General features: G+C 42.4%; 1 long non-coding RNA gene across 1 annotated transcript; it reads right to left on the reverse strand.

The window, feature by feature from the left end:
* Positions 1-20,330: 20,330 nt before the first annotated feature.
* Positions 20,331-21,832, reverse strand: LOC308402981. Its single transcript, XR_013972842.1, has 3 exons — positions 21,330-21,832; positions 20,884-21,118; positions 20,331-20,812 (listed from the first exon to the last, which is right to left on the reverse strand). It is a non-coding gene; the product is annotated as an uncharacterized lncRNA (long non-coding RNA).
* Between the last annotated feature and the right edge of the window lie 4,888 nt (positions 21,833-26,720).

Below are 26,720 nucleotides of genomic sequence, written 5' to 3' on the forward strand. Positions count from 1 at the left end.
TTGAACTACAAACACCACCAAGTGTGGTTCAATTTCTTACTCTTAAAACCCCCAAATTACTATCCAAAATATACAGAATGCTTTCTAAAACAGATGAATCAATATCACTTCCTATTGCAAAATGGGAAGCGGATTTATCAGTTAACTTAGACCTAAACTTCTGGTCTCAGATTTGCTTAAAAACCTTTCATCTAATTCATCTAAAAGCAATGAACATTACTGGAGATGCGAGATTAAGAGCATTATTGCTGCATGTAGCTGGTGAAAAAGTGCATGACGTTTACGACACGTTAGCAACAGATGGCGACAAGTACGCAGATACAAAACAGAAACTGTCAGCATACTTTGCGCCTAAGAAAAACGTGCAGTATCCGATTTATCTGTTCAGGAAAGCGATGCAGGAATCAGGTGAAACGTTGGACAACTATCACACCAGGCTTAGGATTTTAGCCAAAAACTGTGAGTTTGCAGACATGACTGCAGAAATCAAAACACAAATTATCCAAAGCTGTGCATCATCACAGCTGCGTAGAAAAGCACTCAGAGAACCTGATTTAACATTGGATGATCTATTAAATCATGGCCGTGCATGTGAGTTGTCTGAATTGCAAGCTACAGGGATGGAAGCTGACAAGACAGCTGCACAAAGTACAGTACAGCACAAAACAGGACGTGACACCACGGCTAGAAACAAATGGATGCCCTCATGGCAGCCGAATAACCTCTGTCAAAACTGTGGAGGCAGATATCCTCATGAGCAAGGCTGCCCAGCCAAAGACAAAATCTGTAATTCTTGTGGCAAATTCAATCATTTTGCAAAGCAATGTCGCTCAAAGAGAAAAGAGACACATTGTGGAAAGAAGTATAAGAAAAACCTGCCACTGCAAACTGTTCATCAAGTAACAGACAGCGCTGCACATGTGGAGACAGGGCACACATCCAGCAGTGATGATGCTTATGTATATGTGGTGAACACAGCTCAACATCCTAAACTCCCACATACTGAAGTCAGAGTAATGGGCACCCAGATACCGGTGCTAATCGACTCTGGAGCCACTGCTAACTGCTTAACTTAAGCCACCTACAACAAACTGACACCACGTCCTACGTTAACATCTACAGACATCAAGATTTACCCATACCACTCATCTACGTCTCTCCCAATGTGTGGTGCGTTCAGGTGCAGTGTGGAAAAACAAGACAAACCAGTTAGGTGTTCCTTCTTTGTCATTAAAGGAGGAGGTTTCAATATTTTGAGTTTTGAAACCTCAAAAGACTTGGGATTCCTCCAGATTGTCACTGCGGTCTCTTGTCAGTCTCAACGTTCCGTTGCAGACAATCTAGTAGAACAACACCGAGAACTTTTCCAGGGAATTGGAAAACTCAAAGATTTTCAAGTGAAACTGCACATAAACACACAGATGTAAAATCAACCTGTCAACCACACAGACGTGTTCCTTTTCATTTACATCAAAAAGTGGAGGACGAACTTCAGAAATTAGAAGCTGATGACATTATTGAAAAGGTTACGGGACCAACACCGTGGGTTTCACCCACTGTACGCACCATTACGCACCATTACGGACTACAAAGCCAGGGACACTGCGCCGATCAATGCCGACTCTGCATTCACCAACGAGCTGAATCGGTTCTACGCCCGTTTCGAGGTTAGCCAGGCGGCTAATGCTATCTACCGCCTGACTACCGAGGACAGTGACGTCATCAGCGAGAGACCGGTGACCAGCATCGCGGAGCATGACGTCCGAGCGGCACTGAGGAGAGTGAACACAAGGAAAGCAGCGGGGCCAGACGGCATCACCGGCCGTCTGCTGCGCTGCTGTGCTGACCAGCTAGCAGGTGTGTTCACTTACATCTTCAACGAGTCCCTGGCGAAGTCTGTGGTCCCCACATGCTTCAAAAGATCCACCATCATCCCTGTGCCCAAGAACAGCAAACCCTCATCCCTGAACGATTACCGGCCAGTTGCACTGACCTCGGTAGTAATGAAGGTGTTTGAGAGGCTGCTGAAGAACATCATCTCCTCCTCCATCCCAGACACCACAGATCCGCTGCAGTTCGCCTACAGATCCAACAGATCCACAGAGGATGCCATCGCCCACGTCCTACACACCACTCTCAGCCACGTGGACAAGAAACAGGGTAACTATGTGCGAATGCTGTTTGTTGATTACAGTTCAGCGTTTAACACAATAGTGCCCTGCAGACTGTTCACAAAGCTCAGGGATCTGGGACTTAACAGCCGTCTGTGTGCATGGGTGTTGGACTTCCTCACTGGCAGAACTCAGGTGGTGAGGGTGGGCAGGTGCTTCTCCAACAGCATCACCATCAACACAGGAGCACCTCAGGGATGTGTCCTCTCGCCACTGCTCTACTCCCTCTACACTTCAGACTGCGTTGCCACCCATGGCTCCAACACCATTGTGAAGTTTGCTGACGACACAGTGGTGTTTGGTGCCATCTCCAACAACGATGAGGCGGCCTACATGGATGAAGTGAAGAATCTGGCATCGTGGTGCCAGGACAACCACCTCCAGCTGAACGTCAGCAAGACCAAGGAGCTGGTGGTGGACTTCAGAAGGGGTCAGCACAGAGACTACAAGCCCATTATCATCAATGGAGCTCCAGTGGAGAGGGTGCAGTCCTTCAAGTATCTTGGTGTCCACATCTCCTCAGACCTGACATGGGCTGCCCACATTCAGGTCCAGACCAAAAAGGCTAGGCAGCGCCTGTATCACCTACGACAACTGAGGAAGTTCAGGGTCTCTCCAAAGATCCTCAGGATTTTCTATACAGGCGCTGTGGAGAGCATCCTCACACAGAACATGACATCGTGGTTCGGGAACAGCTGTGTGAAGGACCAAAAAGCTCTCCAGAGAGTGATCCGTACAGCAGAACGCTGCTGCAGGATTGCTCTCCCCCCGCTTCAGGACACTTACACCAGGAGATGCCGGACTACTGAAGGACCCGTCCCATCCTGGCAACAAACTGTTCCAACTTCTGCAATCTGGTAGAAGGTTCCGCATCATCCGGGCAAGGACAGAGAGACTCAAGAGGAGCTTCTATCCCCAAGCCATCCGTGCCCTAAACACACACACCCGCCCTCTCACATCATCTATAATTGACTGAGACAGGACTCTCTTCCAGACACTCTAAACCAAGGCACAATGTACATTCCAAATTCCTTTAATTTTAAATATGTTTATATTGTCTATCCTGTAAAATAGTCAGATGTCTATTCATATTAATGTACAGAATTCACCTGCTTGCTGCTACTACTGCACATTCACCCAGTGTATATACTATATATATATATATATAATGTTCTTCCTCTACACCCCCCCCCCCCCCCCAATTTTTGCACATGTCGAGGAGCGTGTCAGGCTACATTTCACTGTGTGTTATACTTGTATAACTATGCATGTGACAAATTAAGAACCTTGAACCTTGAACCTTGAACCTGTAACACTGCCAAAACCAAAGAATCCAGACGAAGTACGGATATGTGTGGACATGAGACAAGCAAACACTGCAATCGAACGAGAACGACATGTCACGCCCACGATTGATGATGTAATCCATGAGCTGAATGGATCTACGGTGTTCTCAAAAGTTGATCTCAGGGCAGGATACCACCAACTTGAACTACACCCTGACAGCCATTACATTACGACATTCACTACTCATCTGGGACTTCGGCGCTATAAAAGACTGAGCTTTGGAGTCTCTTCTGCAGCTGAAGTGTTCCAAAATGATATTCATCAGACGCTGCAAGGACTGACGGAGTCAAAAATCTTAGTGATGACATTATAGTCTTTGGCAGGGACCAGGCTGATCATGACAGCAATCTTACAGCTCTCTTTAAGCGACTATCAGAGTCAGGCCTTACTCTGAATCGAGAGAAGTGTGAATTTAATAAAACAAGACTTGAGTTTTTTGGTTTCATCTTCTCTGCAGGAGGCGTTTCAGCAGATCCTAAAAAGGCTGCAGCAGTTCAACACGCTCCCAACCCAACACCTGCTGACATCAAAAGTCTCCTTGGCATGGCCAATTGCTGCTCAAGGTTCATCAGGGACTTCTCATCGATCTCTGAGCCACTGCGCAGGCTCACACACAAGGACACCCCTTGGACATGGGGTCAGGACCAAGAAACTGCGTTGCAGGCACTCAAGGTCAGTCTCACAAACGACACGACGATGTCCTACTTCTATCCCAGCAGACAGACTGAACTGATTGTTGATGCTAGTCCAGTAGGACTGGGCGCCATTCTCAGTCAAAAAGATGAAAAGGGGATGAAACACATTATTGCATATGCAAGCAGAGCACTGAGTGATGTGGAAACAAGATAGTCACAAACTGAGAAAGAAGCATTCGCCATTGTGTGGAATTGCGAACATTTCCATTTGTATGTTTATGGACATCCATTCACACTGGTGACCGATCACAAGGCACTCAAAATCATCTGGAACAACCCAAGATCAAAGATGAAAGTGCTCGTGCATGCAAGGTTGCAGAAGAGTATGTCAATTTCTTCTCTTATCACTCCACCCCAAAAGCCATGACACAGGAGATAAAAACAGAGACTCTGAAAGACCAGGTTCTGCAGGAAGTCATCAGTCACATCAGGAACAACATGTGGCATCTCACAGATAAATCCCAGCATGCTGACATTTTGAAAACATTCAAACATGTTCAATGTGAACTAACAGTAGCTGACTCATCTGACTTCATACTCAGAGGCACGAGGGTAGTTATTCCAACTGTCCTACAAGAAAGAGCAATACAACTGGCACAAGAAGGGCACCAGGGTATCGTCAAGACCAAAGCGCTACTACGTACCAAAGTATGGTTCCCAGAGATCGGTCGGAAAGCAGAATCTGCAGTTCAAAACTGTCTGCCATGCCAAGCTAGCACACCTGTCACACACACTGACCCTCTGCAGATGTCACCATTACCCGAAACACCCTGGCACAGTGTCAGTGCAGATTTTTATGGACCACTCCCTACGGGGGAATACCTGCTCGTTATCACAGACGAGTATTCTCGCTATCCAGTCGTTGAAAATGTACGCTCAACATCAGCATCTTCTGTTATCCTAGTCATTGACAAAGTGTTCTCCATGTTTGGGATCCCAAGGACAGTAAAAACTGACAATGGTCCTCCTTTTAACAGTGAGGCTTTCTCACAGTTTGCAGGCTACCTAGGATTTCATCATCGCAAAATCACACCTTGTTGGCCTCAGACGAATGTCATTGCTGAGAGATTTATGAGAACCCTAAGCAAAGCACTGAGAGTTGCCGAAACACAGGGCACACCATGGAAACAGCAACTAAACATCTTTCTTCGTGAGTACAGATCTAAACCTCATAGAACAACAGCGAGCTCACCAGCTGAAATACTGTTTCAACGCCAGCTATACACCAAGCTCCCTTTTGTTAACACCACTCCACGGAAGTGTTCAGATGCTAAAGTGAGAGCAAGGGATGATAGTGCAAAGATCAAGATGAAGGTGATCGCAGATGCAACCCGTCGCGCCAGACCACACTCACTAAGTCTGGGTGACACAGTGCTGCATCGCCAACCCAAGCACAACAAATTATCCACACCATACAATGCAAAACCCTACAAAGTGACCAAAGTTAAGGGTTCTGAAATTACAACTACAAGGGATGGACACACAATTGTCAGAAATGCATCATTCTTCAAGAAAATCAGACATGGACTTGAAGATGCCACACCTGGACGGCATGTCGACCCCACCTTAACAGACAAGCCCAGATACCCAGTCAGATCTAACAGACGTGACCCTATGCATCTGTCTGATTACATCAGATCTAAGACTTGAATATCTGAGTGACCAGTTAAGGTTACGCTGCATGTAACATGTTTGTTGTTCCTGAATCTAACACTGTAACCTATATTCGAGTGTTGAATGTTGATAGTGTTTAGTCAGAGATCTGCGCAAATGTAGTGCTGTTTAATTGATGTTTAGGTGTGGAGAAACTCAAGTAATAAGAATGTTCAGTGATTTTATTAGGTGCTGTTGTCATAGGTTCAGATTAATAATTCACCTCGCTGAGTACCTAAGTTTGTTTAGAAAAAAAAAGAGGTGATTGTGATGTTTACAGAGATTTTATTTTGAAAGGTCGAATGTAAGGCGGAAGGAGAATATAGAAAAGAGGGACAACGAAAAACGGGAGATAAACAAGTTAGCGCTGCAAACTGTGTTGGTGCTGAAAGCCTGAGAATTAAAGAATGGAACTGAGAAATACTGAAGGTGTCATCATTAATGTTTGAGGCATGCAAACATTACACATACGTGCAGAGTTCAAATAATTAATTGGAGGCATGACTTAATCCTTGTGAAGTGACTTCTTCAGTCTCAGCTGCCAGCAGGTTGGGTTCCCCAATCTTATAAACCGCACATTTGCACAATGACTGAAACTAGGACCACTAAATCAACAATGAGCTGGGAGGTCAGCTCCTTGATCATTAATATGGCAACTGTCATGATCATTGATCAAAGGCCATTCATCAGTGGTCGTGAGTACCAATCATTTGGGGAATGGCTGTAATCACTGCATTGTAAGATGTTGAAAGATTTGCCATTAGCCCCTGTCCTCGATTCAGAGATGGTCTTTCTCTTTTCACATAAATGGCCTCCTTGAGTCCCCACTCAAACCAGCGTTCCTCCCTGTCCAGGATGTGTACATCTTCATCATTGAAAAAGTGTCCACTAGGCTGTAGGTGTGACTAGACTGCCGAGTCCTGGCCTGAGGAGTTAGCTCTTCTGTGTTGTGGCATCTGCTTTGCCAGAGGTTGTTTGGTTTCCCCGATGTATTAGTGGGAATCCTGACATTGCATGCTGTTCACAAGTGTGTTGTAATCTGGAGTATAACTTGACACTGCAACTCTAAGTCTTGCACATGTGCAACAGAGAGGTGTGTTCTGTGTTTGTTCTTGATTACGTTCATGTCACAAGTGGCTGATTCCCAAATATAGCTTCAACCAAACAGGCTGGCATCCTTGATAGCTGCTGCGCATACACCAGTGTTCCTTTCTGTGTCAACAAGGCACCAAAAGGCTTTGAGATGGAGGTCATTTTGCAATGTCACAGTTTCGATTTCCTACTGTCCAGCATCCAAGCTGAACATTGCACTTAGTTGCTGAGCAGTTGCATGTTGTGTCCACGTTCATGAAATGATTGGAAATGAATGGCACACATGGCTCAAGCTGATCAAGGTCACAAAACCTGTTCTCAAACTCTTGTCCAAGTCTGTTTATGACTTGACTGTACTTTTCTGCAACTGTGTCAAAAGTATCAGATGCCGAAGTATCATCTTTCAGCACCATCAGCACAGAGGCAAAGTGCAGCACTTTTTTTTCTGTAAATTCAAAGAGATAATGTGGCTTTAAATGCATTTAACTCACTTATCATATCAGCAACAGTCTTACCTTTGTCTTGCAGCTCACAGTTTAAATGGTTCAGTTTCCCAGTAATATCCTTTAAAAATGCAAGTTCAAGTGTGCACTCAGTGTCCTCCAGTAGCGAGGTTTCTTCGCCTTTGGATTGCATGAACTCTTTGATTTCACCCAAAAGTGACACAAAAAACAAAGCAAAATTCATCCCCTGCCAAGCTGTGTTTAGTAGCAGGTCACCATATTCAGCTGACAGCTCCTTCAATAGCACCTTGAATGTTCTGTGCTGCTTAGCTCTGGATCGGATCCTGTTTATGATCTTCACGATGGGAGTCATGACATGCACAAAGGCAACTACCTGTGCACATAACACCTGGTGAATGATGCAGTGGTAATGCAAAAAGTTTGGGAAGTCTGTGTCACCTTTACAGTGAGCGATTAATCTTGGATGTCGGCCGATTATAGACAGAGCCCCATCGGTAGTCACTGATACAAGCTTTTCCAACGGTACCTTTTTCTCCGCGAAAAACTCCTTCACCGTGTTATAGTTGTTAACTCCCCTCATAGTTGTCTTTAGCGACAGTAGTGAGATAAGTTCTTCTTTTGTGAAAAAATTATCAAAGACCATGAGCTGCGCTGTGCTGCTGCTGTCCATGGACTCGTCATACTTGATGCTAAACAACCTGCATTTTGCCCACGTGCACCATGTTGGTGACCCCTGCTGTACACTATATTACTCTGTTTGTGTTGGGGGACCCCATCCTTGGGGTGGACCAATTTTTGGCGCAGCATGTTTTGGGGTTTAAAATTCACGGAGATAACCATATTTACTCAGGGCCTTCTTGATGTGAGGTCCTTCTACTTCCCTGGCCATGCTGTCTGCGGGGACAGTAGCATCCTGATGACACCCAGTTTGTGGTATTTTGGGTCCTTTTCTCACCTCCATACAGCTTGCCTCGTAAACTGTGAAAATGACATTCCCGACAGCGCCATTCAACTCTACCGGCTAGCATGCTTTCAAACAGACAGAGCTTCTGCTGGACCTTATGATCATCAAGTGCAGACCTATCGAGCTCCAATAACAATAATAACAATGACAATCCAATAAATGTATCAGCTTGTCAGTGAGCAGGAGACAATAAAATCAACCCATTGCATTTCATCCATGCAGACCCAAAACTGCACAAACAGACTAAATTTTCTACACAGGGAAACAAAATTTTTGGACAATGTTTTCACTACCCAGAGATTAGATTACAAAACCTTCCCCAACCTTCATGTCTCTGATCACATAAAAAAAACACAGCATCACTGGTCAGTAAATCCCAACAACGACTGATTGTGTTGAACACTGCTGTTTATATAAGTATTTTATTGTATTGTGTTGTTGTGGCAGGGTGTGATCTGCAGGGCCGTGCAGGGCAGGTGGGCACACCTGTACGGCATCAGTAATCATGCCCCGCCAACTTAAATATGGGACTGGGTCCTGACTGGGGATTGTTGGCGTTGGTGTTGTGCATGTTCACAGTGGTGCCGAAACCCAGGAAGGGAGGCATGGCAGATCCAGGACTGAGCCAGCAGAGGGAGGAACTGATGAGAATGGTGGCCGAGCTGGCGGCCACGTAGTGAGAGCAGGCGGTGGTGGAACGCCTTCAGCAGGAAGAACTGCAGGACGAGACCGAGCGCCACCTAAGAAGAATGGAGGAGATGGCGACACTGCTCCAGGCCTGGACGACCCCGCCACTGCCAGCCACACCGGAATGTACTGACGGTGGGAAGCAGTGGATGAGCTGCTGAAGGTACCTCGGCAGCCGGAGGTGGGGGACGAGCCGCGCGGGAGTCTGCACCTGCTGGAGGAGGGAGAACAGCCGGATTAAGGCCTGCTCCTGCCGGGAGCTGTGGAAGAGCCACTCGCAAGGGTCTGCACCGGACAGAGGAAGAGGGGCTGCTGCATGAAAGCCTGCTCAAGTCGCGAGCTGTGGAGGAGCCGCTCCAGCTGGAGACGTTGGACGAGGATCCAAGGGGTCCACACCGACTGGAGGAAGAGGAGCCGCTCCGGGAAGGACTGTTCCAGCCTTTTAACTGGTTCATTTCCAAATAAAATGTAAATTGCAAAGATAATACGAATATTTCAGGAAATGAACACCTTTTCACAAACTATAGGCCAGTATCACTCCTCTCCTAATGCTCAAAATCTTTAGAAAAACCTTTTAGCAGTAGACCAGAAAAATTCTTAAATAAATATCATTCAATCAACCAAAGTCGGTATGGATTCAGAAGAAAGAGTTCAACTTCAGTGGTGATAATATGCACTTGGAACCAATGCATACCACTTACTGCTAAAGAGACAGACTGAAAGAGGACAGTATATTCTTGTTTTTTAACATAACGCTCACTGATGCAGCCAAGGTCAGAAAAAAAGTGACATATTAGACTGTTTTTTAGTTTCCTTTTTTTTTTTTTTTTTTTTTTTTTTTTTTGTCCCGTTTGGATCTATAGCCATCAGAATTGTTGTCTTGAGGCCAAGAAAGATGCCAAGCGGATTTATTTTACCAAGTGGATCATCATGGCCTTGCCATATTGGTCCATTTGATTGACCTTTATTATAATTATGAATTTATTTTATTTTCAGTTGCAAACGGGACAGACATGACTGTGGGATAGGACAGGGGGAAAGAATGAAAGAAAGACGGGGAGAGAAAGAAAGAAAACCAAAGGGGAGAAGAGACGGTGAGGGGGGGGGAAGAGAGAAAAAAACAAACAAACAAACAAACAAACAAAAAACAAAAAAAACTCCTGGGTCACCTGTATGGAGAAAAACAAACAGAGGAGACAGCAAACAACAAAGAGCAACATAATAAGAGAAAAAAAAAAAAGCACCATCACAATAAACTAGCTAGCCATAGATATCAATAGTTACTAAATAATAAACGATATTGTGCAGCACGCAAGATAGACAGCGCACAGTGTGCTTTGAGGCAGCAGCCAAGAAAGCTGTAGTCCGCGTCTATGAATACCCATGTGTACACCTGTGTGCATACCTGTGTGGATCAGCATGCTTGCATTCCAAAAGTTTCTCCATGTAATGATCTGCTAGGGAGTGTGGGGAGCCACAGCCCTGTCCTTTATGGTATCAAGCAGGTATGGAGGAGATCAAAACTCCAGACATCCAGAGGCCCCCAGAACACAAGAGACCAAGGAAGACCCACAGAGGGGCAGCCGCGCCACTGTCCCAGTAAGAGCTAAGGAGAGTCCCAGATGAGGGCTCATTCAGCAGCCGCGGAGCAGAAGCCAGGGGGAGTTGCAGTGACGCGCCCGTGAGCTCCGCCGGCAGCCAGCTGTGCCTGAGTGACCGAGCTCCAGGCCGAGAGGCCGGGGACACCCCACCTCCGAAATGGCCCGAGCGAGCCCCAATAAGCGGCCGCCAAGGAGTGAGCCGGTGTGTACCCGGACGCCCACCCCCAGATACAAAGAACCACCAACGCACCGACACCTGAGGGAGTCCGCCACCGGCAGGGGAAGTGGTGGTGGGTGGAGATAGGCCTCCAAACCTTGGAGGGCCCGAGATGTCCCCAGAGAGGTGGCGTCTGATACCCAACCTGACATATAGACACAAACATACAGGCACACACAGACACAAACATCCATTCCCACCCTCATGCTCTCATGTGCACTTCACACTCAACCGATGTGGAGACAGACATAAAGAGAGGCTGTACACACGATCACACTCCCCAAGCGTACTCTACAAACCGGGTCTAGGTACCCTTGCCCCTGGAGGGGGGAACCGCACCCAGACCCAGGTGGTGTTACCCTTTTCCCTGCGGTGGGGAGAGGCAGACCGCTTTTTAGTTTCCTTGTTTTCCACTGATTTATTAATTTTTTCACTTTGTCTGAGAAACTGGATTAATGACCATTTGCCAGAGCAGGCAAGTCCACATTTTGTAAATTATACATGTAGTCTTTATACATGTAGTGTTTCATGGCCACTTTAAATGCACATGTTAATGGTGCAAAAACATGGAACATTTTGGGATTATTTTATTTGACTTTTAAATTACTCAAAAGAAGCCTTGTGCATCTGATTCATTTATGAGAGAACAAAGTTTTTAAATTGATTGCCTGGCTTGGACCTCCCCTTTATGAAGAGGGGCACTGCTGGATGTCAAAAGGGTTTAGGGCACCTGGGCCACTGGGACTTTGTTCTCAACTCGTACGAGAGTGAGCCACCCTTTAGCAGGGGTCGACTGCTCTGAAATTCCTCTGAAATTCTCTACAGTTGGCCATGGGGCACCATGGAACCAAAATATGGTAAGAATTGCGCTGGGAGACACTTAAAAGAAGTGGAGGATCTATCGGTGTTGTGAGGGGAAAAAAGATGAGTGGTAAGTGTGTTAGCCTGACTATTAGCCTATAAATCAGTCATCAGTATTATATGAATCATGATAAAACACACCTACCATGTTTTGGGTTCCTGCAACTGGTCCGTCGGGTTATTGTCTCCCCAGAAACACTTCCTTTGTGTTTTTTCCTATTTCAGTTTTTGTTTTTCCTATTTCCATTGTATTTTGTGTGCTTTTGCAGCGTTTTTCTTATTGCTGTTTTTTTTAAGTTGCAGTCCGTTTGGCCTCTCAGGGCCACCATACTACCCTCCACCACCACATCCTCTTTTTTAACCAAGTGTCTAAAGGTGGTATAGAAGTGAATTAATCAAAGCATCATCATCTTAAATCTGAATTAGTCTACTACATTTGATGTAAGCCAACACTCATCCTAAAGACCACAGCCATTATACATTAATAAAAATAAAAATATAAAATATACACAATGGTGCACTGAGATAAACTTTTTACCTGATATGAACTACTCAGTATTTTCATGTCTTTCTCTCCCTGTGAGATACAGCAGCTGGATCTTGAGCTAGCAACACACTATAAGACAAACTGCGCACAAACAGTTTGTGTATTTGCTGATGCTTGTTGAGCTGAGCTTTGAAATTACCTGACAACTGAAAAAAGTTACTTTCTTTATGCTCGCTCCCATTCTACAGTAATAGCTAAATCTTAATAAGTAACAAGATCAAACAGTTGATCAAAAATCCAACAAAAAGCAACCACAAACATGTTTAATTAATCATTTTCATAACTTGAAATGCAAATTGTAAATTTTAAAAACCTATGCACAAGTTCTGCAAACAACAACGTTATATCCAGCTATTTGCCTAAAAAAGGCAGCCAAGGCATTCTTCATATAACAATTTCAAACTATTTACAGATCAATCAGGTGTTCTGTATCAAATAAAATAAGATAAGAATTTTATTTATCCCGAGGGAAATTCTTTTGTCATGAATATGCTCACTGCGGCAAGAGGAAAAAGAAAAAATGCATGCACAAGAATAGAATAAAAACTATAAAGATAATAAATTAAAAAGAAATACAATAAAATAGAATAAAAATAGAATAAAATAAAATAAATTAACATACCTATCAATATAAGTGACATACGTCATGCAATGAATAAAAAAAATAGTTTAGCAGCATATAATATAAGCATATAATGGGGGAATGAGACAAACATTCAATCAATAACAAACAGATGAATAATAATATTGCACAATCTGAGTAAAAGACAAAGTTTCATTAATATTAATCCTAAAAAGTCATCTACAGAGCAAGGAGGAGTTGTAAAAGATGCCATACACATATCTGTGCAACTCCAAAAAATAATTTCTGTCCACTATAAGACAGAGGAGCACATCACACCTGGAGACAGTGTTTAGGTGGCTGTCTCCAGGTGTGATGTGCAACTGTGACATTTAGCAGTCAACTAAACTCGTCGCCATCACACCATCTGTGTGTTGAAAAATAATAACGTGTCCAAATCGCAATTTCTTGTTAGTAACAGTAACAGCATTGTAACGATAGAAACACTAATTAGTCAGATTACTAGTTAGTGAAATGTCACTTTTAACACCATTATTCCCATCACTGCCGAAAAGTAGTCCACTGGATGTCTTTTATCTCACATTATAAACGCCATAGCTGACCCTAAAGTAACAAGTCTGTTTTGAAAATGTCAGAACTAGAAAGTAAAGATATTTGTTTAAAAATATAAGAAGTAAAATGTTGTCAGAAAAATAAATTTTAATAATAGATAAAGTGCAGATACCTGAAAATTCTACAGTAAGTTTTGTTACTTTTTCTCTTCCCACCTCTGTGAATCAGTACTGTGATTTGTTCAGATAAACATGCACAGAAAGAAATTCTTTTGTATCAAGGCAACAAACTGTTTAGTAAATATACAGTTTATGTAATACCTGAGTTAAACTTCTGCTCAAGTGGTTAAACTCTTAATATGATCATTTTAAATTGTTAACCGATACATTCAGTGAAATTTTAAATGTACCATGAAATGTAAACACAGGAAGGATATTATTTAGAGTATTATAGGAGATAACAGCAACAAAAGAAAACTGTTTCCTACCTTCAGCATATGCACAGATGACAGTAGTGAGCACTGAAACAGAGAAAGCTTAAATCAATAAAATGTAAGGCTTTTGTTAATGAGTCAGTGCCATTCAAACAGTCAGAAGTGTACTTACAGAAAAAGCCCGCCATGCAGAGCAGAGAGTGCCCCATCATCACATCCAGCCTGCTGCACTCTGATCCACAGATGATCTCAAACAGCTTTACTTTAAAGAAAAAAGGAGAAGTTATGTTTTAGTGACACATGAGCAAAGCAATTCTCATTCAGTGGCACAATTAGCTAATAGTTAAACTATAGACAGTGTCTATAAGGAGGTATTTTATTTATTTATTTTTATACAGTTCTCTCTATTCTTTACAAAAATTATGCATAGTCTTATCGTTAATTCGGGGGAAGGAGTTGATGAATATTTCAAAACTGATGAAAATGGCCAGGAATAATTGTTAGGTAAAAGACATGAGCAAAGAGAAGTTCATCTTATGACCATGACCATGTAGATAAATGGCTGGACTTTTTTATATGAATATGTTTCTGCATGTCTGCCTTTTGAAAGTCACAATTCTTATTTCAGTCTCTTGCAAGAACAACTAATATTGCCAGAAACCAAATGTGCTACCCACTTCACTCACTTTGATGATCAACATAGGTTCTTGTCCATTATTGGTAGAGATCAAGAAAATACTTTCAAAATGAAGAAATGTACTTAAGCTTTTAAATTTAGCAGTATTGACTGCACTGAGGAAATCTTGATTAATGCGTTGATATTTTTTCAAGATTTGTGTGCAGCTTGGTGTTTTTGAGTTTTCAATAACCAGACCTTTAACTTTTGTTTATTTTACAAAGGATTACAAGTCTTGCTAAACTGAAAAAGGGTCATACTCTTTCATTTTAAATTTATTACATTTAAACTTATTCTCATGGGAGACATGAATGAAAACTTTAAATTGTAGTTATAAAATATTTTTGAAATTAATTATTAAACATTTTACTTTTCTTTTCTTGCCTTAATCAAAATACTGGAGTTCTGACAACTTTCAGCTTATATGTTCATCAACTTAAAAATCTCAGTACAATCAGTTGCCTCAGTTTTGGTGGTGATGGGGCGGTAGATTTGATACATTCATACAAGATAGATATATAGATTTTTACATTTCTTTTTTATTTTTCTATTGTTTTTATGAGGGATATAGCGAGTTTAGTGGGAAAAGTGTTTTGCCACCCATCTGAGTGACTTAATCCAGAATCAATTTTGGGGGGTTTTCTTAACCTAGATTAGGGGTCGGAAAATAAAATAATTTATTTTCCCAAATCACGCGGAGCCGCACTAAAAGGACTAAAGAGCCGCATGCGGCTTCGCGTGATTTGGGAATTTTTTTTTTTTTTAAGTATTTAGCTGAAGTGTATTTTATTTATGTTAGTTTTTTTTTAACTTGTAGTTCTAAATTGGAAGATTATTGTGATTTTGAAATATAAATATAAAATTATATTCTATTATTTTTTTTGATCGCTCAAAATAAGCGTCACACTTGCGGAAGCCAATATACCCGCCAAAACGCCATGCATTGATCGAGACTTTCAACCCCCGGTAAGCCAGTTATGGATCTTCGGATCCACATTACGTCAGCAGCTATTCTCCACCGTGAACTATGTTAAAAACAAACACCGCTCACGCCTCATAGATGACAGCTTAGTCTTGCGTAAAGATGAAAGTGACTTTGTGCAGCCCCGATTTGCGGACCCTGTGCACAGAGGTTCAGGAGCAGAAGTCCCATTGTAAACATACCACGGCAGACCCAACGATGTTTCCATGAACATGCTTTTCAGCATCTCTTTACTGACAACTTTTCACACACGTTTGCTGTACGCATACAGCCGGTGTTAAAGCTCACAGCCCGACACATACCAACACAACAGCACAGATAGCACAGACGTTAAGGCGGCGAGGCCTGATTGCGGGTGCCACTCAGGTGCGTATATATATATACACACACACACATATATATATATATATATATATATATATATATATATATATATATATATATATATATATATATATATATATATATATATATATAGATATATATAAAACACCCAGCACGCCCCTGCGGGCGGTTTATCCTTCAAGCTCGGGTCCTCTACCAGAGGCCTGGAGCTTGAGGGTTCTGCGCAGTATCTTAGCTGTTCCCAGGACTGCGCTCTTCTGGACAGAGATCTCCGATGTTGTTCCCGGGATCTGCTGGAGCCACTCACCTAGCTTGGGAGTCGCCGCACCTAGTGCTCCGATTACCACGGGGACCACCGTTACCTTCACCCTCCACATCCTCTCGAGCTCTTCTCTGAGCCCTTGGTATTTCTCCAGCTTCTCGTGTTCCTTCTTCCTGATATTGCTGTCATTCGGAACCGCTACATCGATCACTACGGCCGTCTTCTTCTGTTTGTCTACCACCACTATGTCCGGTTGGTTAGCCACCACCATTTTGTCCGTCTGTATCTGGAAGTCCCACAGGATCTTAGCTCAGTCATTCTCCACCACCCTTGGGGGCATCTCCCATTTTGACCTCGGGAGTTCCAGGTTATACTCGGCACAGATGTTCCTGTACACTATGCCGGCCACTTGGTTATGGCGTTCCATGTATGCCTTGCCTGCTAGCATCTTGCATCCTGCTGTTACAGTATGTGCTGGATTGTCTCTGGGGCATCTTTACACAGCCTGCACCTGGGGTCTTGCCTGGTGTGATAGACCCCAGCCTCTATGGATCTTGTGCTCAGAGCTTGTTCTTGTGCTGCCATGATTAGTGCCTCTGTGCTGTCTTTCAGTCCAGCTTTGTCCAGCCACTGGTAGGATTTCTGGATATCAGCCACCTCCTCTATCTGCCGGTGGTACATACTGTGCAGGGGGCCTGTCCTTCCATATATATATATATATATATATATATATATATATATATATATATATATATATATATATATATATATATATATATATATATACATATATATATATATATATATATATATATATATATATATATATATATATATATATATATATATATATATATATATATATATATATATAAGGCTCCTTACCATGCATGGAGGGTTTCACCCCAAGTCCAGCACCCTGAGGCTGTACGCTAAGTGGAAGGAAAGGGGCCGGGGACTGGTGAGTGTCAGCACCACGGTCCAGGATGAGACAACGAACATCCAAGAATACATTGGGAAGATGGCCCCAACTGACCGAGTGCTCAGCGAATACCTCAGGCAGCAGAAACCCAAGATAGAGGAGGGAGACGAGGAACCATCATGGAAGGACAGGCCCCTGCACGGTATGTACCACCGGCAGATAGAGGAGGTGGCTGATATCCAGAAATCCTACCAGTGGCTGGACAAAGCTGGACTGAAAGACAGCACAGAGGCACTAATCATGGCAGCACAAGAACAAGCTCTGAGCACAAGATCCATAGAGGCTGGGGTCTATCACACCAGGCAAGACCCCAGGTGCAGGCTGTGTAAAGATGCCCCAGAGACAATCCAGCACATAACAGCAGGGTGCAAGATGCTAGCAGGCAAGGCATACATGGAACGCCATAACCAAGTGGCCGGCATAGTGTACAGGAACATCTGTGCCGAGTATAACCTGGAAGTCCCGAGGTCAAAATGGGAGATGCCCCCAAGGGTGGTGGAGAATGACCGAGCTAAGATCCTGTGGGACTTCCAGATACAGACGGACAAAATGGTGGTGGCTAACCAACCGGACATAGTGGTGGTAGACAAACAGAAGAAGACGGCCGTAGTGATCGATGTAGCGGTTCCGAATGACAGCAATATCAGGAAGAAGGAACACAAGAAGCTGGAGAAATACCAAGGGCTCAGAGAACAGCTCGAGAGGATGTGGAGGGTGAAGGTAACGGTGGTCCCCGTGGTAATCGGAGCACTAGGTGCGGTGACTCCCAAGCTAGGCGAGTGGCTCCAGCAGATCCTGGGAATAACATCGGAGATCTCTGTCCAGAAGAGCGCAGTCCTGGGAACAGCTAAGATACTGTGCAGGACCCTCAAGCTCCCAGGCCTCTGGTAGAGGACCCGAGCTTGAAGGATAAACCGCCCGCAGGGGCGTGCTGGGTGTTTTTTTATAAGAAAGAAATTGTTATGCCCAAGGGAAGTCTTTTTGTTCCTGTGATAATTTCTCTGTACTTCCCTTCTCTTCTTTTGGTACCATTGTAGCCTTAAGCAATCAGCTTCATAATAAAGGTCACCTTTGTTTTACACTAAGTCCTGATCTACATTTAGTTCTGCTTTTTGAACTGACTCTGGACAGACTCAGATGATTTGGATTGGTAGTATGTAGTGTTGAACACAAATATCATTATTACATATATTATATTACAGTGTTTCAGTCTGTTTTAAATCATCTGTTAGTTGTTGGGGTTTTTTTGTTTGTTGACATATAATCACATGCGAAATTCAGTGTGCATTTGTACATACTAGTACATGTACATGAGCTTGACAGAGGATCCCAGTACTTCCTCTGGGTACTGGAAATACACAAATAAAGGCTTCTAAATTTGTCAGAAAGTTTGGTGTACTGGTACTAAGGTTTGGAAGATGAAGTGAAGTTGTGATATGGTAATGGAAATAATTTATCTTGGCAGTCAGTGGCAGTTTTTTGACGTGTGTGTGTGCGTGTATATATATATATACATCTATATAGATAGATAGATAGATAGATAGATAGATAGATAGATAGATAGATAGATAGATAGATAGATAGATAGATAGATAGATAGATAGATAGATAGATAGATAGATAGATAGATAGATAGATAGATAGATAGATAGATAGAGATAAAGTGAGAGCATAGGAAATTGGGTTGAAAATTGAGGGTGAACTTGTGAGGTTTAGAGCATCACAACAGAAAGGTAAAAATAAAAATAAAAGAGAGAGAGAGAGAGAGAGAGAGAGAGAGAGAGTGTCACGGGGTGCCGAGGCAGGCCGTGTGAGGATTAATAATGGACCCAAGATGCAGACTGCGTAGTAGTGAGTGAGCTTTATTTACAAAAGGGTGAAGTACAACACAAAAGAAAGGGTGGCGAGAAGCAGAACTGAAAACACTCTAAACTGGGAAAACTAAAACTTGAAAACTGAAAAACTGAAAACAAAACCAAAGCACTGGAAAGTCAAAAAAACAAAAAAAACAAATCACGAGTCCAAAATCAAAAGAAAAAAAAAAGGAAACACACCAGAACTCAAGAAAACAAAGTCCAAAACAGAACACCTAAGAGGACCGGCCCGGAGGCCAACAGCACAGGAGCCCGGACCGTTCAGGGGGCCGTGCTACCGTGCGGACGGCAAGGGTGGCGATGAGCAGACAGTTCAGGGGGCCTATACCTATGTATAGACTGATAGAAGATATTATGGTGTCCCTACAATATAAGTAAATTAACCCTAAAACATTATCAACACTTATTCACTGTTTTCAGTTTTACTGTGGATTTGAATTATTTATTTAAAACAAATCATTTGCAGAAATTCAAAAACAGAGGTGAGATGTCAGGATGTTTTCTGTTGTGAATCTAATAGGGTTATAACAGTTATTGCTTAAAAACGTTTACCTTTATTTTGCTCAAGTTCCCATAGTAACTTTAAAACTTCAGTGCATACTGAGTAAATGCACAAAGTACTGCAACAAACCACACGTTGCTTCACTGTGTTAAACATTTCACTCATAATTGGATTGAACATCCAGTTCCTCTTTGCAAATACTGAGGTTTGATAGCGAAAAACGACACCACATTCACATCAGAGCTAAAGTGTGTTTAGGAGACATCGAGTTTCATGCTCTGTAGATGTGTTTTGTGGTTGTTGGTTGTTTTTTTTTCTTTTTTTTTGGGGGGGGGGGGGAGGGGTGTCAGTATAATTAGTGTAAATTGTAAAATCTAAATAATGTAAATTGTCAATCCAGCAATTATAATTTCTACACAACACAAGGAACATGAGGGAGGCCCGCCGATCTATCAGCCCCGACGGCGTGTCAGTGTACGTGCCATCGAGGGAGAAAGCCGACATCTGACTGATTCTGATGCGTCAGTTCCGCGCTTTGTTTTTACGTCTTTTTGCAGAATCTGTTTGCCTGCTCTCATTTACTGTTTTACCTGTTCGGCAGTTGTCAAAACACTCTTGTGAGATTTAACCGCACAAAATAACTTTATATTTAAAAATCTATTTAGGATTGTAATAAATCAATTTCGCTACATTCAAGCTAAAATCGATTTTAGTCAGAAAAATCAAAACCCACTCCTATATCTGATATGTCCTGACAAACCAGAAGTGTAGTGTTTCTCTTGATAAAATCCCTAACAAAATTGTTTTTTTATAATAGTTGATTAAATGAGATCAGGGTAGATTCTTCTAGATCCTGTGATTTTGAGGAGTTGTTATCCTTGGAAAAAAAAATGATTATCGCAATCTGGCAAAACTATATTGTCATCTTGTGAAATGTAACATAAGTTTACTGAATTTGTACACCGGGTTGGTGACATGATTTATCATAACTTTAAAATAATGGCTTTATTTTTATTGGTTTGCATATCTTCACATCTACCACAACTCAAGTTTAGAGTCCAAGTGTCACGGGTTGCTCTGAGGATCCACTTGCAGGACTCCGGAGTTGTGTTTTAACAGAGATGGTTTATTTACAAGATCTTCACCAAGTGTATTAACAGACAGTGCGAGGATAGTGCTATATACAAGATGTGAGAGGCAGGGTTCCAGGGCTCCAGGGAAAACAAGGGAATCACACACGCGCTCACTCCAACCTCTCCGCTAGTGACCAGTCACTCCTTCCACACTCCACACGGGAAAACATGGGGACAGGTCCGGGGAATCTAGAACACAGAGACACACGTTAACTTTCTGCGACGGAAGCATGCGAAACTTGGGCTTGACGTGTACTGACTAGAGTCTTCACAACAATCCAGCGTTGAACAGCTGATCTCCTCCAGCTGGTCTGATGAGGCCCAGGTGTGCATGATCCGGGAAGGCGTGGACCGAGGGCGTGAACCCGCCATGAGTTCCGCCCCGGCAAAACAGGGGAGAGGAAAAAGAGAAGAGAAGGAGGGCTAGGAGTGAAGGGAGGCTGATCAGCGCCTTGCCGATCCCGCAGGTCGTGACACCAAGCTTCCAACTCTTTCCTTCAATTTTAAAGAAAAAATAATTTGGTCTTATAGAAAGAATAGTTTTAGCTTGATACATTGTAACAAACCTTTTGGGTTATAGCACCACTAGGGGGGGTTGCCCAACTATTGTAGTAGCTGTGGGGGTCTCCTAGTGGGTGTGTGAGTTGTTAGCGGCAGCCATTCCATGCTGCTCATGTTCCATGCTCCAAGAAAGCACCTTACTTACTGTTGTGACAAGCTGGCGCTGGTGGTACCAATCCCCGCGCATGTAGGTTCGGACGAGTACAGCCGAGGAGACCTGGCTTAAAAAAGTGTAATGTTGATGACGGCGAATAAAGGTCTGTTATTGGATTTAACCGACTGGCTCCGTGTTATCCGGCTAACTTCCACACCACTTGCCCGCTGGACCGGCTAGCCGCTCCTTCCTCGCCAGACTGCTGTTACAACATGCTTGGAGTTTGTGACATATTTGTGTTTTGGCCACATACTGGGACAGGACTCTGTCTGCAACCAGGGTGAGATTAATAAACTTAACCCTTCATTCTGCTGAGCCACCAGAGTCAAAGGAATGTTCTGCTCCAGTAAGACCTGATGGTATGCTTTTCATTCTGTACATGGTCTTTAAATTTCTCTAAAATATGCACTCATTCAAATTACTTTCTGAAGCTATAGGAATTTGAACAACTGACCGAAACATTAATTCAATTTGCTTCCCACAAGACATTTCCCAGTCAAGAGCAGAGGGTCCAGTGCAGCCTGTCCTTAGGGTTTTCCCCAAGACGCAACATGGACACAGCAAGAGGGCATTCATTTGTGGTACAGAGACTACACATGGTTAGAGCACTCCATCAGTAGAGACTCCGGCAGAAAGTGTTCAAGAGGAAATAAAAAGGGAAGTTAAACAAAGTTGGGAGTTCAGTGTAATAGCTGATGAAACCTAAGACCTTCAGGAAAAAGATAAAATGTCACTGATCATCAGATAAGCACCGCAGCAATTTCCTAATGTTGTAAACCTGCTCAACATTTGGCAATAAAACCCTTTCTGATTCTGATTCTGATTCTGATAAACCTTTCAGAGAGGTCATACATGAGGGCTTTCTTGACTTCATAAAGGCTGACAGCTCAGATGCAGCAGAGCTCGCTGCTTAGATAATAAAATGACTTGAAAAACATGGGCTGTATTATTTCCTGTTTTACTTTGACGGTCCCATGTATTATATCTAATTAATCCCAGCTGTGTTTCCCCCGTTTCCCGTTCCCTCCTTGGTATATTTAAGCCCTGTGCTTTCCATTGCCCTTTGCTGTCTCGTACCCTCTTAGCTGTGTGATTTTCCTGTGCTAAGTGTTCCCTTGTAACTCTTAGTATCCTGTTCTCTAGTCTTAGTTTAAGTTTCCCAGGTTAGGTTTTGTTTTGTAGTACCCTAAGGTTTAACAGCAAAATGAAGCTGCCTTTTAAGTTCATCCCTGTGTGTACCGAGTCCTGCATTTGGGACCTTCCTCCTGCCTGCCACAGTACAACATGACAAAACAACACAACCAAGACAGGCTCAGTCCAGGAGAGCAATCTGACCCGCATCCTAAGTCTGTGGAGGACAGTTTCCCATGCCTCGGACACAAAAACAGTGTCTGTTGGGATTAATGCCATCAATTCTTGTAGTTGAACTAAAGACCTGTATGGGGTTTTTTTGTTTTTGTTTTTTAAGCTCTATTTCAATCACTTCTCTGTCAGTGAGGGCAGCTGGGCCAGGCTGAGCGGAGCCTTTTTGAAAAAGCTGCCCATATATCGTTTACTCCTCTTGGGTTCTTTCTGGGCTTTTCCAGCAGCTTGTGTGTGATGGTGGTGACTCTGTGGCAAACACAGCTTTCATTAGCAGTGACTGAATTTCTTGCTTTTGTGAACTCTGTTCGGTCATCAGCTATATATGATGATCTGAAGCGTGGCTCGACAAAGCACCAGGCAGAACGCCCACACCCAAAAAGCTGAGCATGCCAGAGGCCAGCACGAACTGAGGACGGCCTCAGGGCTACAGGCACATGCATGCACAAAGACACACGCACATCCACATCAACCCACTGCTCTAAAACCCATTTAAAAACCTGTTAACTCTAATGTCTTATTCTTGCTATTAAACCTAGTACAAAAAAGAGCTGACAATTTGGTCCCGTTATAAGTGAAGCATTTAACACGACGAAGCAACCCATGGTTTATTGTTGTTGTTATATAGATATGTGTATATTATAGAGATGTATGGCCTGGCCCAAAAATACCAGGTGCCCGACTTCCTGTCAAAGTCCTGCCCTGTTTATGGCAGTGCTTTGTGCATTTACTCAGTATGCAGTCAAGTTGTAAAGGTGCTGTAGCAACATGAGTACGTATAATGGTAAATGTTTGGAATAATTATTAAAATACAATTACACACGGAACGAAAAACATCCTGACATCTCACTCCTCTGTTTTTCACCCTGTGCAAGCAATTTACTGAACTACTATTATTGTTTTTCCTTGTTTGTATAAGTCAAAACTTTTGTAACCCGAACAGAGACCAAACGGAAGCATTTGTTATGCCCCACAGGTAAGTGTTTGTGTTTCTGTGATCAGTTCTCTATAACTGTCTTTTCGTCATTTGTTACCATTGTGGCCTGAAGCGCTCAGCTTTATCATAAAGGTCACCTTTGTTTGGTTCTGAGTCCTGATCTACATTTGGTTCTGCTTTTTAAACGGATCTGGATTGGCAATATGTAGTGTTCAACACAAACATCAGTATTACATATATCATATTACAGCGTTTCAGTCAGTGTTTCAAATCATCTGTTTTTCTTCCATTGTGTTTACATTTAATCAATGTGACATTCAGTGTGCATTTGCACACATACATGTCAAAGCAAGACAAAAAATTCAGAATAAACGAGCTTCTGCTTTGTTTTGATATATCAACAGATAATAAAGTTAACCTTAAATTTATTTGCTGCCTTTGTTACTTTAAGAGTTACCTGCAGGCACTGGATGACGAAGGAGACGCTGACCCACTGGATTGGTGGAAGCTGCACCAGGCTAATTTCCCAGGGTGGCAAGCCTAGCCAGGAAATACCTTTGCATTCCTGGCACGAGTGCCCCCTCATAAAGGGCATTCAGCACCAGTGGTAACATAGTAACATGCCACCAATCTGCACTGAAGCCCGAGACTGTTGACAAACTTGTGTTCCTGGCGAACAACCTCTGATGTGCACACAAGGACCATAAACACTGATGTTTTGTTTGTATTTGTGCTACATATTGCAAGTTTGAAATTTGTTGTTCGATATTTAACAGACAAGAAACCTGTTAAACTTATAGGGTTTTCAAATATGTGCAGCTCTATTTTTGTGCAATATAAATAATTAATCAAGACAGCAGGAAGAATTGTAATGTTTATTTATTTACACTTTGCACTTTATTTTAAACAACTTAGAATTTTATGTTTTAGTGATATTTTACCTGCATTTTTTTATTCAAAAATGTTTGTGCATTTATTTTCATTTTTATTTGTTATTTAAGAATTTTGTTTTACTTTGTTTGGAAAAAGTTGAAAAGTTTTGTAATTTAAAAATTCTTCTTTAAGTTTTGCACAATAAATGTTCTCGAAATGGCATTCTGTACAGTTTTGAAGTGTGTTTATTATTCTGCAATGTATCTGGTATCCAAGTATGTTCAGTCATTTTGAGAAGAGATATAAGATAGATATATCACAATATATCGTTACCGCATGCTTCAAATTATAATGCGACATAGATTTTAGGCTATATCACCCAGCCCTAGGAGACGCCCCCTAGGACAGCAACATCAGCAACATCACCTGAAGTTGCTTTCATCTATCACTACGGCCATCTTCTTCTGTTTGTATACTATGTCCGGTTGATTAGCCATCACAATTTTGTCCGTCTGTATCTGGGAGTCCCACAGGATCTTAGCACCCTAGGGGGTGTCTCCTATGGGCTGGGCAATATAGCCTAAAATCCATATTGCGGTATAATTTGTAGCATAGATAGATAGATACATACATACATACATACATACATACATACATACATGAAATATTTATCGTTTAAACTTTCATGGCTGCAGAAAAATATTCAGTAACTTTGTGAGCGCTTGCTTATTTTCCAGCAAAGATCTGAAGTTGAACTTGTGGCCTTAAAGATTTAATTTAATAAGTTTATTAATAAGTTTATTGTGATGGTGGTCTTTTGTTTTGTTTTTTATGTTGCTCTTTGTTGTTTGCTTTCTCTTCTGTTTTTTTTCTCCATACAGGTGATCCAGATGTTTTGTTTGTTTTTCTTTCTTTCTTCCCCCCTTTCTCACCGTCTCTTCTCCCCTCTGGTTTTCTTTCTCTCCCCGTCTTTCTTTCATTCTTTCCCCCTGTCCTATCCCCCAGTCATGTCTGTCCCGTTTGTAGCAACCGAAAATAAAATAAATTCATAATTATAATAAAGGTCAATCAAATGGACCAATATGGCAAGGCCATGATGATCCACTTGGTAAAATAAATCCGCTTGGCATCTCTCTTGGCCTTAAGACAACAATTCTGATGGCTATAGATCCAAACGGGACACAAAAAAAAAGAAGAAAAAGATTTAATTTCAACTCTGTTGCGGTAGAAATTGTGACACCTTGTGGACAAATACTAATAGTGCAGGTTAGTGCTTTACAAATGCTTTACACATGTAATTCTATTAGCATTGCATTCCATATAAATGTTAAAAATAATATCTGAGTGTGTGCTGGTTATTACAATAATTGTTTATATTCGTCATTTCTATAAACATATTATATCTTAACAGTATTTCTCTTGTCCTGTCATTTTCGCATAACATTTAAATTTACTGTAAGGGATTAAAGAGCAGCGGGGAATACGTTTCATCACAATAGATGTCTGTCTGAAAGTGCTGTAACTAAGTTTAAAGATGTAAATCTTGAAAATCATGAAAATCTTAGAAATATGGTAGATTCTTACTCTGGATGTCATGGCCTCCAGTAAATGGTAAATGGCCTGTATTTGTATAGCGCTTTTACTCCCCCCAAAGCGCTTTACACACCCAGTCATCCACCTATTCACACACTAGAGGAGGCAGCTACAGTTGTAGCCACAGCTGCCCTGGGGCAGACTGACAGAAGCGAGGCTGCCATATCGCGCCATCGGCCAACACCAGTAGACGGTAGGTGAAGTGTCTTGCACATAGACCGAGACTGTCCGAGTCGGGGCTCGAACCGGCAACCTTCCGATTACAAGGCGAACTCCCAACTCTTGAGCCACGATCGCCCACTGCCCTCCATTAATAAACTCACCTTCATAATTTGGAGTAACGCATCTCTCTCTCTTTGACAGTGGCCCCCACTCCTGTGAAGGTTTCTCCCTGCCATTGCAGTGACCAGAGTGACCCCTGTGCTAAATCAGCTTTTGCTTAATAGAAAGAAACTGTTTTGGGGTCCTCTTTTGCACATGATTTAGTAATCAAAATCATGATCTGAATTCATTGCAGAGCCAAATATGTTTGCTTTTCCAAGTCAAGCTTTATAAACACTACATGTTCTTTGCATTTTTTTTTCTTTTATTCAGTCATTCTTTGATATTATTATTAT

Source organism: Rhamphochromis sp. 'chilingali', assembly GCF_963969265.1.
Source record: "Rhamphochromis sp. 'chilingali' genome assembly, chromosome: 1".
Classification (NCBI taxonomy): domain Eukaryota; kingdom Metazoa; phylum Chordata; class Actinopteri; order Cichliformes; family Cichlidae; genus Rhamphochromis; species Rhamphochromis sp. 'chilingali'.